The 12,333-nt window shown below is 47.4% G+C and overlaps 1 protein-coding gene across 1 annotated transcript in view; it reads left to right on the forward strand.

Moving 5' to 3' along the window:
* The first annotated feature begins 554 nt into the window (after positions 1-554).
* Positions 555-12,333, forward strand: part of NOL8 (nucleolar protein 8) — a 205,636-nt gene continuing 193,857 nt past the window's right edge. The window contains exon 1 of the mRNA XM_078661396.1: positions 555-722. The gene's annotated coding sequence lies outside the window, so the exon portion shown is untranslated. The remainder of the gene's footprint in view (positions 723-12,333) is intronic.

A 12,333-nucleotide genomic window follows, 5' to 3' on the forward strand; every position in this document is an offset into this window, starting at 1 on the left:
CACGCAATGCCACTCACACACGCAACGCCACTCACACACGCAACGCCACTCACACACGCAACGCCACTCACACACACGCAACGCCACTCACACACACGCAACGCTGCTCACACACACGCAACGCCACTCACACACAGGCAACGCCACTCACCCACGCAACGCCATTCACCCACGCAACGCCACTCATCCATTTGCAAAACAAAAAAGGTCAAACTCTTCTATTGCGAGACCTATTGCATTTTCAATGCTTGTTTCCCTAGCGCCTGGGAGCGCTTTATCTGGTCACTAGCGCTTGGGAGCGCTGTATTCACTCCTCTAAGCGCCTGGGAGCGCTTATTTGCTAAAGCCTGTGCCCACCCGGCATTGCCCCGCTAGGTTGCAGCCTCGAGAGGGACCACCTGTTTTATTAATGTAGGTTGACGGGAGCCCACCCCGTACTAAGGAAAATAATAATCGTGGAGGAGACGCTGTGCCCGCCTCCCTGCTCAGGGCCGCGGGCCGCGCTGCCATTGGCGGCCCACCGAAACAGGAAGCCAGGCAGACTCCGTGAAGACGTGGGCGGGGCCTGGTCGTTTTCCGGTGTCCGTAGAGAAGAAGCATGCTGGCTCCCCCGCGGGGCTCTCCCTAGGAAGAGAGCCCCGCCCGCCGCCACTACCAGCACCCGGCCCCCAGAAGCAGGACCGGGTGAAGAGGAAGGCGCCGCCCTCGCTGAAGAGAGCCCGGTGAGTAAGTGCTCACCCTCCCTCTTGTCCAGGTCCCGGATTAGACCTGCGGGGCGCTCCAGCGTGAGAGGGCATTGCTGTCATTGAAGCGCGAGGCCCCGGGCACACCTTCAGGTTCCGAGTCCCCCGGGCGGGACTCCACCGAAGGCATTCTTTTTGCAGAGCCCAGTGAGGCTCTAGGGAGCATTCATTAGTTCCAAGCCCACAAGGCTCTTCAAGTATCCCGGGCACATTTCTCCCAAGTCCCCCGAGGGGGGACTCCACCGTCTGGGCAGCCCGCATTGTGTTTAAGCCACGAGAGGCTCAGGATTTTATTAAACTATCTTCGAAACTCCTGAATAAGGTTACTTTTTCAAATGTCCACAAAGAAGGGTCCTTCACATTCCTCATACGGCGTCTTAGCAAACGAGCATCCCCTCTAGATATGTCTCAATGGCACATTTGCTGCGCTGAAACCGACTGCAGGGCAAGCACTAATTAAGGCTCCACACAGTGAAATAAGTTAGGTCACATATTTCAAATGCTTCATAAAAATGGCAGTACATTTTTACTTTTCCGCATATGTATTGGTAAAATTTCTCATGTCAGCTGTAAGCAGCTCCTTTATTTAGCACAGTTGTTGTTGTTTTTTTATTATTCTTGCTGGTAATTGTAGCCCTGAACTCGAAATGGAAAATACAAAACTACTAATAGCACAAATGAAATAAACAAAGGACTAAGCAGACTATAATGCCCAACACTGACCAACCGGAGATCTTTGAAATGAGGACCAAGGAAGGGTGAGGTTCATTTTGCTCACCAAAAGGTTTCTGACCTAGCCAAAGTGATTCCAGCTAGCACCGTTGAGCATTGTTTGCTAGACAGGTAGTGTCTGGGCGATGGTTATCTCTGGCATCTGAGACTACTCATGCACTGAGTGGTCACTGTATATAATATGTGCCCTGATGGACTGTCATAACAGTAGGTTGAATAATACGATTTCTGTGAGATTACCATCCAGCAGCAATCACTCTGCGCTTATTTGTCATTTAGAACATCTTTGGGTTCTAGCACTTGAATGTGTTCCATCTCTTCTAGGAACCTTTGGAATGTCTCCTCCATTGTCAGCGCTAGGAATATTTTCATCAAGGTAGCATGATATGCACCTTTTCTTCGTTACATTGGGCGATATGTTGTACAGCTATTCTTTGCTCTCTATATTATTCATTGTATATTCTCCTGTCTCCGTGGTCTTCACTTTTTTATCATTGTATTTTGATCATGTGTATAGTTTGAATTTTCCACAAGCAAGATGTCTTGAGCCTGTCTGAGTAGTGTTGCCTACTTTGTTTTCTGTAGGTAGCAGATCCATAGCTTGCTTTGCCTTGCTGTAGGTAGCAGATGCGTAGCTTGCTTTGCCTCGCTGTAGGTAGCAGATATGTAGTGCTGTAGGTAGGGGATGCGTAGCTTGCTTTGCCTTGCTGTAGGTAGCAGATGCGTAGCTTGCTTTGCCTGTAGCAGATGCATAGCTTGCTTTGCCTCGCTGTAGGTAGCAGATGTGTAGTGCTGTAGATAGGGGATGCGTAGCTTGCTTTGCCTTGCTGTAGGTAGCAGATGCCACATAATTAAATCTTCAGTTGTTGCATAGTGTCAGTGGCCCTGTGTGTTGGTTGTTCAAATCGAATGTACAAAATTATTCTCCAGGTTTTTGTTTACACATTAGACTGTGTAAATACAGAGGAATGAATGTAGAAAATGAAATTGTCTCCCTGGCTTTGCCCATCCTGTGTGTGTGTGTGGGGATCTCTGTGTGGGGATCTGTGTGTGTGGATCTGTGTGTGTGTGTGTGTGGGGATCTGTGTGTGTGTGTGTGGGGATCTCTGTGTGTGTGGGGATCTCTGTGTGTGTGGGGATCTGTGTGTGTGGGGATCTGTGTGTGTGGGGATCTGTGTGTGTGGGGATCTGTGTGTGTGGGGATCTGTGTGTGTGGGGATCTGTGTGTGTGGGGATCTGTGTGTGTGGGGATCTGTGTGTGTGGGGATCTGTGTGTGTGGGGATCTGTGTCTGTGGGGATCTGTGTCTGTGGGGATCTGTATCTGTGGGGATCTGTATCTGTGTGTGTGTGTCTGTGGGGATCTGTATCTGTGTGTGTGTGTCTGTGGGGATCTGTATCTGTGTGTGTGGGGATCTGTGTGTGTGTGTGGGGATCTCTTTGAATGACTGTGTGGGTGGCTCTGTGTGTGTGGCTCTGTGTGGGTGTAAATGCAATAGGTCATGCATATGCGAGCGATTAAGCTATTGGCATTGTAAATGACAATGCCATTTATTTAACGATTAAGCTATTGGCAATGTAAATGACAATGCTATTTATTTATGATTTAAAAAAAAAATATGTCATGAGCAATGTCAATAGCTCTACCTTTAATAATACCGAGACTATTGCATTGTAAATGCTTGTTTTGTTTTGTTATATAAATCCTTACTGCTGGGTTTCAAACCTGTGAGGGGGGAAGGTGTAAGTTTAGTCGGTGGTTGATGTATGATGGTCCCTGGTCGTATAGGGCTGTGAAGATGTGGATCAACATGTTGAAGTGGCATTGCTTCTGAATGTAAGCCCATTTGAGCATCTTGAGGTGGGGAGAGATGTGGGTCCATTTGGGGAGGTCTAGTATGAGTCTGGCTGCTGAGTTCTGTGTTTTTGCAGTCTCTTGAGGAGGTGTGAGGTGATTCCTATGGTAAGTGCGTTGCCGTAGTCTAGTTGGCTAGTGACCAGAGCTTGAGTGACGGTGCTTCTGGTGTCGATGGGTAGCCACTTAAAAATCTTGCGGAGTATGCGTAGAGGAAGCAGGCAGAAGCCACTGCGTTAATTTGTCTTTTCATGGTGAGCTTGTTATCCAGGATGATGCCAATATTGCAGGCATGGTTGGTCGAAGTTGGTGAGGGTCCTAGTTCGGGGGGCCACAAGGTGTAAGTGTGGCAAAGGGTCTTCTGATAATGTGAGGATGATCTGGGTATCGTCGGCAGTCAGTTCAGTTCAGTTCAGTTCAAAAGCTTTATTCGATTTGTGGAACAAACCATACAAGTAGAACAAATTTACATATGTAACATACATTGCTAAAAGAGGCATCAAGGTCACTGTGATTAAAAATAATCTAAAAACCGTTGTAAACATAGTAGGAAAAGGTTCTAAAAACATGATTTGACCGGAAGAATTAGGATTGGATTATACAAAAACTGTTGCCTGATCAGACTAAATTCATTTATAATACATTACACATACACAGGCAAATATACAGACAGGAAGCCAAAGTAAAAACAAAACACAGTCGGATGTATCAAATGACTATGGCTTTCCTGGCAGCTGTACATTTTAGTATAAATGATGCTACGAAAAAGCAGATATCCATATCCTTTAGGGAGCATAGTAGCTGTAAAGCATTCTTCGTAGAACGAACATTATATTTTAAAAAGACGGGTTTTAAATATATTACCCTAAAAGAAAAAGAAAATTTACAAAACAATAAGAAATGGCAGCAGCTCTGACGTGAAACGTTATCACAGGGGCATACTGTATCAGATCTGGATTTCATTACGGGAAATGCAACAAGGTGGTGTACGATTCCCAATCGTAAGCGTGTTAGAACAAACCGGTGGGAATTACGGGTAACGCCAGAGAGGTAAGGTTGGAACCCAGTAGTTAGATTGCAGTCCCAATAAGTCATCACAGATTGCAGCTTTCCAGATACCCTTGCACGACATTCTTTTTTATGATTTAAAAACCTTTGTTTTATGTCTTTTTTAGGGATTGAAACAACAGATTTGGGGTCAAGAAAAATGTCAAACTGAAAAAGAAGATGAAACCAATAGTGTATATACTTGAGCCACATGATACGTGAGGGGTGGTCTAACCTGAGACAATCAAGGATTATCTCCTGGGTAAATTGGGTTTCAGTCTTGGCCCAGATTAAGCGCCAGAGCAGCAAGGGACGCAGTGCTGCTAAGTCCGAGATAAATTCAATTCCTACTTCTTCATGGATCAGTTCTACTGATGCTGAAGGTGGTACACATAGCAACTTTCTGAGGATCTTGTTTTCATCTCTCTGCACATTTGGACCAACACAGTGTCCCCACACCCCCGCACCATACAGTGCTGAAGACACACATCTTACATTATAAATGTTCATCATATCTTTGATACTCCTCACCTCAAGTTTAGATGAAAATGTAAAGATACTATTGGTGGACCTCATCGTTTTTAAACTAATGTGATCAAACTCGGGTTGCCATGACCCATTATTAGCAAATGTGATTCCTAAGTAGCAAGGTTTTAACTTGTGACATCTTGACCTTTTCAATGAAAAAGCTGGAATTGGTTTTCTTGGCTTTCATCCCACAGGACATTACAAAGGTTTTGGATTTATTTACTAGTAGTTTCCTACTTTCGATGAACAGCATAAATCTGTCGATAAGGCGCTGTAGACCAATCTGTGTGCGGGACAATAGCACAGCGTCATCCGCATACAATAAAATTGGGACCGGTTTACCTCCTATCAAAGGTGCATCTGCGGGGGTCTGGCACAGTATGGAATCAATTTGGTTGATAAAAAGGGAAAATAAAAGGGGGGCCAATACACAGCCCTGGCGGATGCCTCTTGAAACTTTAAGGAAAGAGGTGCATTCGCCTAGGGATCCATAGCGCACCTTACATGACAGTCTCTCATATAACCTGGCCAAAAAGTGTACAATCTCCTTTGGTGCTCCTGCCTCTAGCAGGACCTGCCATAATATAGAGTGGTCAACCAAGTCAAACGCACTGCTCAAGTCCGCAAAGCATAAACACAGGCTCCCTTTTTTGACTTCTGTACATTTGTTAATTAAAAGATCTAAATTAACACACTGTTCTAGTGTCCCCATGCCTTTTCTAAAACCATATTGAACCTTGGTTAAAATGTTCTTTTCGTTTGCCCAGATTTCCAGCCTCTGCAGCATGATTCGACTCATTACCTTAACTGAGGCATCCAGTAAGGAAATGGGGCGATAATTGCCCGCCTCCGATTTGCTGCCTTTCTTAAATATAGGTATGATGACCGACTGGCCCCAAGATAGTGGAGTACATCCCTCTGCTGCTGCATTAAAGACCCTCACTAGAATGGGCGCCCACAGATTCATTTCGGTTTTGAGTAGGTCTATAGGTACTCCGTCGGGGCCCGGGGCCTTTCCTCCTTTACTGTCAGACAGGCCTTCATAAACCTCATCCAAGTTAATACCCAATGGTAAGGGCAACCAGACTGAAGCCTCATGGGCCGGTGTTTCTAGGGACTTCCCTTCCGGATTAAAAATATTAGTAAAATGTTCTATCCATGCATTACATGCAACATAAGATGTTAATTCCGGAATACCCTCTGTATTTAAAAAGGGGCTGTTTATAGTCTCCCAATAAAGTTTGCTGTTTTGGGTTTCCGCTGCTAGGTTTAAATTGTCCCAAGCTTCTTCTTGCAGGACCTTTTTCCTATTAGAAAGGGCCACCTTGTAGTTGGCACGCAAAGTTTTGATGTTATTATAATTGCGTGGTTTGTGACATAGTGCCTTTTTAAGTTCGCGTAGGGACAAGGTACAGTGTTTATCAAACCATCCCAGCCTGGCCACTCTGGTTTGAGGTTGCTTCTTCGTGAATACATCTTCAATTGCTATATTTATCCTGATGAAGCTTGTCAGCAGGGTTGCCGAATTGGTGACCTCTCCAAGACAGTAGGAAATCTCATTACTACATTTTTCCACTACCTCCTTGTGTTTTTTCGCAGGATCAATTCCGGCCCATTTGATCCTTGGACCGTTCGGTCTCGTGGGGGCTATATCCGTAGAGCAGAATTCCTTATTAGGTGACTTTATTCCCCAGCCCAGTAGAGTCAGAGAGATGCTGTTATGATCGCTTAGGGTTTCTTCCCTAACCCACAGGTTGGTATATTCACTAGTGTTAGACAACAGAATATGATCGATGTTAGTGTTGGCATGCCTGCCTGTGAATGTAGGGCAAGTATGATTGAACTTGTTTCTATTACAACTAAGCAAATCTAGATCACATTTGACTAACAGGTTGTTTAATAACGTACCATAGTTGCAGTGTGGAAAGTGTAGAGTGCACACTATCTGCCACACCATTATTGCCCAACTCTTTTCTAAAACCACATGGGTTACCCATTGCTAAAGGGCATGGCTGGATATTAAAATCGCCAGCCCACAGGATGTCGGCCGTTCTGCGGGGAGATGGCAATACACTTTTGATTTCGATTTCCAGGGGAGATAGGATATTTCCCCTAGAGGCATCAAAAATGTTGTTGTAAAAATTAACAAGAATTAGGTCTTTACATTTATTGGTCTCCATCCGTAACACCTGGCTATGTGTTCCAACAATGGAGTATCTCTTGGTTTTAAAGTTAATCAATTTGTTGGAGATTAGTAGCAATAAGCCGCCCTTGGCTCTACCTGATGGGGAATTAGATGCATTTAGGCAGTAGGATGAGTAACCTTCTACATAAACTGGTTCTTGGCACCACGTTTCCTGAAGACAAATAATGTCGTGGCCAGCCCCAATGAACTCCTTCCAAAACGGGGTATTCAATTTACCTGAGATACCTGCTATATTCCAGGTAACAATAGTGAGCCCCGCAAATGCAGCTGCTGTTGGAGTAGCACAGTCTCGTTGGGGGGGCAGGCGATGTAACGGGGGAAACCTGCCTGACACCTGTAGACACTATAAATGACTCCTGTTGAACCACTGGTATATCTACTTCAGTGTCAGAGGTCCTGCAAGGGGTGTGGATGCCTGCTAAGTGTATAGTAGGGTTTGGGTCATTAAGTAAATCTAAGACTATAGGAGTTTCATAATGAGTGACTAAGGTACTACCTGGCTTCACGTCTGACCCTAGGTCTCCCTGGATCGAGTTACCACTAAATGGAATGGCCGATGGTCAATCGACCATTTCCAGACAATCATATCTGTTACTAACGGGAATGCCTCGCCATCCCCCCATAATATGATGATCGAACTGGGACACCACGGCCGCTGGCCCCACTCTCTACTCCTATTCCTCTGTGTATACCAAGGACCTATGTGGTTCCAGGGGCGCTCAGATGGTAGCACCCAGTTTGGAACTATCGGGTGTTGGCGCTCAGGAGGTTGCACCCAGTTTGGGGCTATCGGATGCGGGCGCTCAGATGGTTGCACCCAGTTTGGAGCTATCGAGTGCTGGCGCTCAGGTGGTTGCACCCAGTTTGGGACTATCGGATGCGGGCGCTCAGGTGGTTGCGCCCAGTTTGGGACTATCGGATGCGGGCGCTCGAGTGGTTGCGCCCAGTTTGGAACTATCGGGTGCTGGCGCTCAGGTGGTTGTACCCAGTTAGGGGCTATCGGATTCTGGTGACTACGCACATAGGGATAAAAGGAGGAGAGGCGGTGAGCATCAATCACCCCTTTCTTGGCCAAAGCAGGCCAGGAGCAAATGTAATCCACCATGTCTGGGTCATCACAGGTCACTATAATGCAATCTCCCTGTATGTTTTTGGGTTCATCCCCAATCCACGGGACTCTACGCACCGCTGAAATTCGACTAGTGTGGGGGGATTGGAGGGACCTATTCATGCCGAGCCACTGTGAGACCTTGTTCCAAAGGGACCAGGATGGCTCCTCTTTATTTGTAGACAGTTCGGGGACCCCAGTAAGAATGATGGTATACGGGGCCACTTCTGGTGATAAATGAACGGGGCGCTTAGACCTGGAACCCCTCTTTCCCTCGTCAGGTCGATTCGATGGTGGATGCTGGGGCAAAAGTGGGGAGATGGGCCTATTATTCAATGGCTGAGACAGTCCCTTATTGGGGGCAGGCTGGGTGGACTGGGTGGGGGTAGGCTGAGAGGAAATGGTAGCCGTGGTTTCAGTCATACGCCCACTCCCAAGAGGGGTTGAGGAGGATGCTACTGGCTTTTTAGGCTTGGTTATGTTAGGCTGGGCATTTGTTGAAGTAGAGGACTTAACTCCACTATCCAGGTGGGCCCCTTGGATTCCTGTTCTAGAGGGGATCGTTATACCCACCCGGGATTTGCTTGGCCCAAACTAAGCTGGGTCGATGGCTTCTGGGTAAGTATTGCAAGTTGTTTTTCAATCGACATTATGCTCTGTACTAAGGGTTGCAAAAGATGTTGTAGTAATTCCTTAAAATTCGCTAAAAGTTGGAAATTTGCATTACATGAGCTACAGACACCCCCCTCCTTGGCCGTGGTCACTGAGTTTACTGTAGGTTCCAATAGGTTAATAGATGCTAAATTGTGATCACTTGAAGCACCCTGCGGTGGGGCGATAGTTGCCCCCTTCTTGTTGGTAATAACAGCTTGATGATTCTTAGGGTTGCCTTTCTTTTGGTCTTTAACCTGTTTTGGAGCAGCGCCCTCCTTTGCCCTATTAGGCTGATTCTCAGGGCCTTGGTCTTGGGATATAAGCAACTGAAGGTCTGGGGTATTCTCAAGGTTCCCCGTGGAGTCGAAGTCAGAGGTGAGGTTAGTAGCTGACAGATCGACTGTTTTCGGGATGGCGTGAACCTCGGCTAAAACATTAGGTTGCAATAAAACCGGAATGGACGTAGTCAGTTGGAGTGGTGATTGCACTGATGCTAAGGGGCCCAGGGAGGACCTCCTAGCGATTGCCAGATCCTGCGACACCCTTCGCTCCAGTAAGGAAATACTTAAATTAATGGCCTCATTGGTTCTTGTAATACATTGGTCAAGTGGACCAGTGATCAATGCAGTTTTCATAGCCGTCTTACTTCTGGACCCCCTGGTCATGATGGAAAGAAAGATTTCTTTGAATCTGCCAATATGGCAATTATAGGGATCGACACAAATTTACCTTAAATAGAAGGCAAGCAGGCCGGAAAGCAAGGCCAAGGGGGATGGCCCAGCCCAGCCTAGCTCGGTCTAGAACAGGCTAAAACTGGCCCGCCCTTGGCCCGGGCTTCGCCTGGCGTCCCGCGAGACAGAGGTGACGTCTGTTTTATGCGCCTCCTGGCGCGAAGAGCTTTCCCTGGATGCCTGCAAGAGCTGCTGGGGCTTGTAGTACTTGAGCCCGGCCCACGCTCCGCCCGGCGGCCTTACTCCTCGATTTTCCAGGAGATAGGCGGCGGGAGGCGGGCGGGCAGGCAAGGACCCCAGACGCTGCTTTGCGTCGCGTTGATGCCGTCAGGTAAGCCAGGAGCAGTGTAGAGGAATGCAGGATAGAAACCCCCGCTCGACCGAGGTGACGTCTGTTTTATGCGCCTCCTGGCGCGAAGAGCTTTCCCTGGATGCCTGCAAGGGCTGCTGGGGCTTGTAGTACTTGAGCCCGGCCCACGCTCCGCTCGGCGGCCTTACTCCGCGATTTTCCAGGAGATAGGCGGCGGGAGGCGGGCGGGCAGGCAAGGACCCCAGACGCTGCTTTGCGTCGCGTTGATGCCGTCGGGTAAGCCAGGAGCAGTGTAGAGGAATGCAGGATAGAAACCCCCGCTCGACCGAGGTGACGTCTGTTTTATGCGCCTCCTGGCGTGAAGAGCTTTCCCTGGATGCCTGCAAGGGCTGCTGGGGCTTGTAGTACTTGAGCCCGGCCCACGCTCCGCTCGGCGGCCTTACTCCGCGATTTTCCAGGAGATAGGCGGCGGGAGGAGGGCGGGCAGGCAAGGACCCCAGACGCTGCTTTGCGTCGCGTTGATGCCGTCAGGTAAGCCAGGAGCAGTGTAGAGGAATGCAGGATAGAAAAAATGTCATGAGCAATGTCAATAGCTCTACCTTTAATAATACCGAGACTATTGCATTGTAAATGCTTGTTTTGTTATATAAATCCTTACTGCTGGGTTTCAAACCTGTGAGGGGGGAAGGTGTAAGTTTAGTCGGTGGTTGATGTATGATGGTCCCTGGTCGTATAGGGCTGTGAAGATGTGGATCAACATGTTGAAGTGGCATTGCTTCTGAATGTAAGCCCATTTGAGCATCTTGAGGTGGGGAGAGATGTGGGTCCATTTGGGGAGGTCTAGTATGAGTCTGGCCGCTGAGTTCTGTGTTTTTGCAGTCTCTTGAGGAGGTGTGAGGTGATTCCTATGGTAAGTGCGTTGCCGTAGTCTAGTTGGCTAGTGACCAGAGCTTCAGTGACGGTGCTTCTGGTGTCGATGGATAGCCACTTAAAAATCTTGCGGAGTATGCATAGAGGAAGCAGGCAGAAGCCACTGCGTTAATTTGTCTTTTCATGGTGAGCTTCTTATCCAGGATGATGCCATTATTGCAGGCATGGTTGGTCGAAGTTGGTGAGGGTCCTAGTTCGGGGGGCCACCAGGTGTAAGTGTGGCAAAGGGTCTTTTGATAATGTGAGGATGATATGGGTATCGTCGGCAGTCATGTAGGTGTTGAATGGGGTGGGGCTGAGGAACGAGCCATGGAGGACGCCACAAATGGTGTTCTTGGGCTCTGAGTGCACTGCTTATCATCTTGCTCCCAGGGTTGCAGATGTAGTGGTGGCGGGGGTCCATGGATGGACGGAGATCATGATGGCTGCGTTGTCTTGCATGGTGAACTGGTCCCTGGTGGTGAGCAGGTGGTTTTGTTCCTCAGTCGTGGGGTCGAGATGGCTGAGGAGGTAGTTGGGTTGGGGTTCGAAATTGCTGTAGATGGTGGATATTTTGTCATTGAAGAAGTCTGCCAGGGAGTTTTCGGTGGGTGAGGGGCTGAAGAATTCTCTGACGAAGTTGAAGAGTTCCTTGATGTTATTGGAGCTTGCTTCGATGTGGTTGGTCAGAGCACTTTTTTCTTCCTTTTCAGGAGATAGTGTTATTTGTTGAGGGCAGGTTTGACTGTTTGGTCCGTGGGCTCCATGCTGGTGCGCCATTTCCTTTCGAGTAATTTGCAGGTGCTATTCATGGTTCTTAGTTCCATTGTGTACCAGCTGGCTTGCTTGTAGGACCTTTAGAGCTTGGTGGGTTTGCAGGGGAAGACTACTTTATGTATTTGGTAAAATTTTAAGCTAATTTCTATTTACTTTTCATTTGAAGTCAGCACTTTTTTTCACACCATTAAATGTTGTTATGGTGTAGTGTAACTGGATAGTTATGATTGGTTGATGCATGTTGTGATGTCAGCTTCTGTCTTTTCTGACCTCACACAGATCGATAACAGGGCTTGTCAGATAAATTTGTGGGGCCCGGGTAAAAACTGCTGGGGGTTCCGTCCTTGTTCTGTTTCAAGTGTATTTGACCGTTCATAGCACATGTTGTATTTGCAATGGGCACCGTCTCTGTCACCGATAAAAAGCTGAGAGTATTTAAAGAAACATTTGCACTGGGTTGGGAATTCTCTGGGAATTTTGGAAATGTTAATGGCAAATTGGGCTTGTTTAAGTATTGTGGTCAAGCAGCATTGACCAAAACATAAGATGGTCAGCAATTAAGCCTCCCCTAACCACCAAAAACACTGATGTTTTTCCTTGAGCATGGGCCCTGGATAACTGGTTGATCAGTACCTCCACTTGAGCAAGCCAGTAGGTCTTAAATTGGTGGTCAGCCTTTTGGTTTTGTCAATGCGTGACTAATTTTGGCATGGTTTTTGTAAAACCTTATTGGTG

This window comes from Lissotriton helveticus, chromosome 9 (assembly GCF_964261635.1).
Source record: "Lissotriton helveticus chromosome 9, aLisHel1.1, whole genome shotgun sequence".
In the NCBI taxonomy this organism is placed as follows: domain Eukaryota; kingdom Metazoa; phylum Chordata; class Amphibia; order Caudata; family Salamandridae; genus Lissotriton; species Lissotriton helveticus.